General features: G+C 35.3%; 1 pseudogene; it reads left to right on the plus strand.

The window, feature by feature from the left end:
- The first annotated feature begins 2,390 nt into the window (after positions 1-2,390).
- LOC102812360 lies at positions 2,391-5,798 on the plus strand (annotated as a pseudogene).
- Positions 5,799-6,242: the final 444 nt, after the last annotated feature.

The raw sequence follows: 6,242 nt of genomic DNA on the forward strand, positions 1-6,242 counted from the left end.
TTCAGAGTTCTGAGACCATCCCCTAAAACTTCTTTGTCTGGTGTTCTGTGTTATTGCTGACAGAGTTCCTCACTGTGCTTCTCCCCGATCCACCTTCAAGGCCTGCCTCTTTTTGATACTTTTTTTATGGTAGCCCAAGAAAGTAATGTATTTTCTCTTCTCAAAGTTCTCTATCATATTCAACCTTTTCCTTAAATTAGCTGGGTTGGTGTAAGTTGAAAAACTATTGATCAGTAATTGCAAAGAGAAAACACAGATCCATATTAGTTAGTAAATAACATTTGCTTTTCATTTCATATGACTCTTTGTGGTTCAACCACACACATTTCCAATGTTTGCAGTTCACTTAAAGCCCTAGGAACACCCCAACTCTTCCTCATTCTATATAAAAATTAGCAAAAATGAAAATCTTGCTTCAATCCTGCCTCCATCCCTTCAGCCTCATTAAAAGTTATGACATGAGTGTAGCATTAACCCCTAATGTAGACCTCAATTAGGTCATATCATGTGCTATGGAATTTCAGAGTTTTTTCATATCTCAGTTCAACCAGTTATCTGTATAGTTAGGATATCCTTGCTCCCTCCACCATTTTTTGTCAGAAACTTGATTTTTTTTTTTTTTAGTAGTATTTTCTACTATCTGATCCTCCTTTCATAAAGTACCTCTGTTCTCCTCTCAAAAATATCAAGAGCTATGGAAGGATCTGACATTTTATTCTTCATGGACAGAAAAATAAATGTGAAGATTCACTGATAAACATTGACAAATAAAATAAACCATTAAAATGTTAGTAGGCTTCTTTTTATTTAAAAGTCATCGTTCAATGATGCCATTGCTGTAAGGCCTATAGTAGAATCAAGCACTGAGGAAACTTCTGCCACCTTTGATACTCATAATGTGAGTAAGATAGGCCATTTAACTTCTGACAACTCGAATGCTAGTTTTCAGGCTAATAAAGTAGGAAACAGAATTATACTTGGACTTTGCTGTTAACAAGCCCCTAAGTCAGAAAAATATTTTTGTATTCTGCCTAAAATTGCCTAATATCCTCAGAAGGTAAAGGTAACCCTTCCCTATTAATCCCACTTTCAAGGAGTGTTGTCACCAAATATAACCTCAATGCTGACAGTAGAATGTCACACAATTAAAGATTTATTTTCTCCTCTTCCTTTTCCAACTAAATAATTATCTTGACTATATTTTTGTGTTTTCCTTTATTCTTGTATTCTAATAGAAGGTGAATGATGGCAATGCCAGAAATAATATATAAATAATATTTTTTTTTTTTTGGTGTGGAGAATGGGGAATGCCAGTTAGTATGTCTGGATTTTACTCATGTACTTCTTAATATAAATGTTAAGCCTTGCATCTGATATTCTTAAAATAATATAGTATAAAGTATCTCAAATATTTTTAATTATAATGAAACTTCTAAGTCTCCTGAATAAGCCTTGAAGATAATTAAATCCTAAGCCGAATAAAAATAAACTTGAAAATACCTTTGAAAAATCAACTGAAACTCTGTCACACCTCCTGCTGTTTCAGGAAAACAAAGTGAAACCTAGTATAAATGAATTGCCTGTACATCAGTAAGTTAACATATATTTAGAGTTTATTTAGTGTTTAATTGTTCAAAGTCCTAGCATTGCAAAAACAGATAAGGCAAAGTTTTGGCTTAAGAAGCACTGTTCTCATTAATTAAGGTAGTTTGTATGATGATATGTGGCATATAGCAGGTATTGGATTTAGTAACAATCATTTCAAGACATGTGTGGAAGAATGAAATTTCACTAAATAAGAATTCCATTACAAAAGTAAATAAAGTCTTAATTTAGTCCACACAATCTCTCTTATTTTTAAATAATTTAAATAAACTTTAGGGCGAATTAGTGTATACATATTTTAAGAGCAATCAGAGGTTTAGAAGTAGTAATTAAGTATTGACAATATTATACACTGCAGAATTTACTTAAATTAATAGTAGCGTCAAATCAATGTGTAAAGGAAAAACAAACCACAAAGCAACAATCATTCCTCTTATTAATGGAAACATAAATTTGCAGTAATACGATTTCAGTCCTAAGACATTCTTTATTTTGAACGATCTTTATTGTTATATAGTTCACATGCCATGAAATTCACTCATGTAGTGTAAAATTTAGTGATTATTAGTATATTCTTAGTTGTACAGCCATCACTACAATCTAGTTTTCATTACCTCAGAGAAAAATCCATACATATCATATCTCATGTGCATGACAAACAGCTACTTATCTACTTTCTATCACTATGTATCTACCTATTCTCGAGATTTTATGTAAATAGAATCATACAATATGTGCTCTTTTGTGATTAATTTATTTAATTTTGTCTGGGTTATTCTCATGTCATGCGGGAAGTGTCAAGGTAGCTAAAATTGATGCAATCATCTAAATGGAAGAAAAAAGTCAATAAGCTAATGAATATTCAAAAATAGTTCTGTAGTTAAAAGATGAGAGAGAATCTCTTTCAGGAACCAAAATTCAGAATTCCATAGATGAGAAATATAAACTGTTTATTATTTCACAAGCAAAGCACAAATGAATTTCAGGACTACATCGTTTGCTACAATACGTATAAGCAAAATTTCTTTGTGCATCAGTTATCTAGTGCTATTACAACAAACTTACCATATGTGGATGGGTTTAAAAAACATAATTTATTATCTTATAATTTAGGAGGATAGAAGTTCAAAATCAGGGCACTAGCTTTAAGAGATGCTGTCTTTTTCTGTTAGCTTACACTTTAAGAGGAAGGACCTGAGACTTATTGCAGCATCTGTAGGCCAATCAATCTTTGGAGATCTCCACATGCTTTGACTACCCTGGGTCTAGGTAGTATTCACCATAGATAACCCTGGTCCAAAGGATATGCTCCGCTCCCCGTTCTTTCTTAGTAGTAGTAGGGTCCTCTTTCTCTGCTAGTTATTTTCTCCTTTTATCTCATAAAATAAAAAATTATGCAAGTCACACTCCCGGTAAAATTCCTTTGTGTTGGATCAGTGCTGTGATCTTATTAAGAGTATTGCATCTCACTCTAATCTCCTTATAAGTTACTGATCACATCATGGGAGATGATTATATCATTATATAAATGCCAAAGAACATCAGTACATAATGAATGCTTACATATTTTGGGGGACTCAATTCAATCTATCCAACTATTCAAGCAGAGTTGCTTGAAGCCTCTTAGTTGCTTTTCATATGATTTTTACTTCTTCAACTCACGCTTTTCAAAAGCAGACACAGCATCTAGCACAGTGCTGTTATTGTTATTATCTGCTCTGAGTTTATAATGACCCTATATAGGCTTTACTGAATAGGGTTTCCAAGGGAGGCTGGTGAGTTTGAACTGCCGATCTTGTGGTTTAAAGTGATCTTTTGGTTCAGTGGTTTATAACACAGGTCCATGCTGGGACTCCTACCACAGTGTAGAGAACACAATATAAATGTAGTACCAATATTTCACTCATTATTTTGTGATTTTTTTTTTTTCTTTTGCATTCAGCCTTCAGTAAATCTCAGACAAAGTAGCAGATTTGGTTAGTGAATCTGATTATTTTTAGTTAATAAATTGGGCAAAGTCAAATAATATTTATAATTAAGTAGGAAATTTGGCAAATAAGTTTTCAATATGCCAAGTGAATTATTGAGTTGAGTGGATGGATTCCATACTTTATTTAGTTTTTATTTAAATTAGTTAGCAATAATCATCATAAACCCTGCTCAATTGGGAGTCTTGGTGTGATGCTGCAGGATAAGCATGAGTCTACTAATCATAAAATTGGCGGTTCAAACCCATCAGTTGCTCCTCTGGAATACTATTTTTTGTTGTTGTTAAGTGACAGCAAGTCGGTTCCGATTCATAGTGACCCAGTGTAGGGTCTCTAAGGAGCAACTGATTAGTTTAAACCAACAACTTTGTGGTTAACAGTCGAATGCTTATTCTACAGCACCACAAAGAAGGTTGCTATGAGTTAGAACTGACTTGATGGTACTCATCAACAACAACAACATGTGTCATACAACTTTGTAAGATAAATACTGGACTGCTAACTACAAGTCAGCAGTCTAAACCCATAATAAGCTGTTTAAAAAGAGAAAAGGTTAGGCTTTCTGCTCCTATACAGATTTACAGTCTCAGAAACCTTATACAGTGACGCTATGAGTTAAGCAACTCATTGGCAGTGGTTTTATATGTCAGGTATTTATTAGGCACTGAGTTTGTAATGGTGAAAAAGATAAGAATCTTATTCTCTTAGAAATTTAACTATCAAGAATTACAAAAATATTAAACAGGATTTAGAAATACAGCTGGGATTTGCCTTAGAGGAAAAGATGGTGTCTTAGTTATCTGTTGTTGTTAGGCGTCATCGAGTTGATACCAACTCATAGCGACCCTATGCACAACAGAATCAAATAAAAAAGCCAAAAGATTTGCAAAATTCTTGCATAGAACTATGCAGTGTGAAATGAAAGTTTACTTAAAATACATTTATTTTCTCATCTTTGAAAATTGGATTAGCATACAGCATTGTATTACTTCCTACTGGTATGGCTGGTAGCATAGTGGTTACGAATCGGGCTGCAGTTCGAAACTACCAGCTGTTCCGCGGGAGGAAGATGAAGCTTTTTGCTCCCGTAAAGATTTACAGCTTCGGAAATCCTGTACAGGGTAGCTATGAGTTGGAACCGACTCCATGGCACATAACAATAACAACAACTGGTGTGGCACTGTAGGTTAATGTACTGGACTGCAAAGTCACATTGAACTGCAAGTTTAGGGGTTCAAGCTCACCAGCTACTTCTTGGAAACCCTATACAGGGTCGCTATGTTTCAGAATTGACTCGACGGCACTGAACAACAACTCTCTGGAGAATCTCTCTGATATATAAATAAATGGTTGCATAAAGCCATGGTGATGGTGTGCCATAATGACCCTGAATAGGGTTTCTTAGCCTGTAAATACTTACAGGTGCAGAAAGCTTCATCATTCCCTGATGGTAGTTTCCGACTTCTGATCTTGAAGTTACAGCCCAACTCATAAACACTAAGCTGCCAGAACTCTTTTTATAAAAGAAGCATTGTAACTACATTTCTTCCAAGAGAAATTTTTATAGCTTTGTATAAAGTTATAAAGAGTACTTAAATGAAGATGTGAATGGGTTCATGGAATACCTAAGGCAGAACTCACAGATAGTACACAATGGGGAGATGAGAACAAAAGTCAGGCAGGAAGGAGAGGAAGACACTGTAGTTGCTTTAAAGAAAGATAGCCGAAGGGAAGGAAGAAGATTAAAAAGACAAGCAACAAAGAAAAATGCAATGGTATGTTTTTATTGTAGGAAACCTGGACATGGATTGCAGATTGCCCAGCTGCCCTTGAAAATTAAGTTATGGGCAATGGAATCTGTTACCGTTGTGGGTCCACAAGGCATGAGCTAACCAAATGCAAGGCCAAAGTAGACATAGCTCTTGGTGAATTTCCTTTTGCAAAATGTTTCGTTTGTGGCAATATGAGGCACCTGTCCAGATCTTGTCCTGATAACCCCAAAGGAGTTTATGCTGATGGTGGTGGCTGAAGACTTTGTGGCTCCACGAAACATTATATTAAAGATTTCCCAAAAGTAAGAATTCAGATGGATTGGTCACAGTTGGTTGCTGGGCAAAGGGAATGAGTGCAGACTATGAAGAAATTTTGGATGCTCCCAAGCCACAGAAACCCAAAACAAAGATACCTAAAGTTGTTAACTTTTGATAATGTCTGCTTCTCAAGATGTAGCTGGACCTACTAGGAGCCCCGTGTGATCTGTACATGGCTAACCACCATTTCCTGAAGTTTTTCCTGTCAAGGAGTACTTCTACTGCTTGGGGAAGTTTAATGAGATTCTCTGAAACATGCTTAATAGGCAGAACTTAGGTATCAGAGACTATATACCTGATGTTAGCAATCACCTTTTCTTAAAAATATTATGCATTAATGTGAACCATCCTAAACACAGGGTGTGTTTGTATTTGGAGATAAAAATGGGCAGTTCTGACCCATAGCAACCCTGTATAGGATTTCCAAGGAGTAAGTTGGTGTGTTTGAAATATTTGGTTCCAACTGATAGTAGTCCTTTGCTCAACAGAATAAAATGCTGATAGGTCCTATCCCATCCTCACACTTGTTGCTGCCACTGTGTCAATCCATTCTGTAAGG

The sequence above is a fragment of the Chrysochloris asiatica genome, unplaced genomic scaffold, assembly GCF_000296735.1.
Source record: "Chrysochloris asiatica unplaced genomic scaffold, ChrAsi1.0 scaffold00225, whole genome shotgun sequence".
Taxonomy (NCBI): Eukaryota; Metazoa; Chordata; class Mammalia; order Afrosoricida; family Chrysochloridae; genus Chrysochloris; species Chrysochloris asiatica.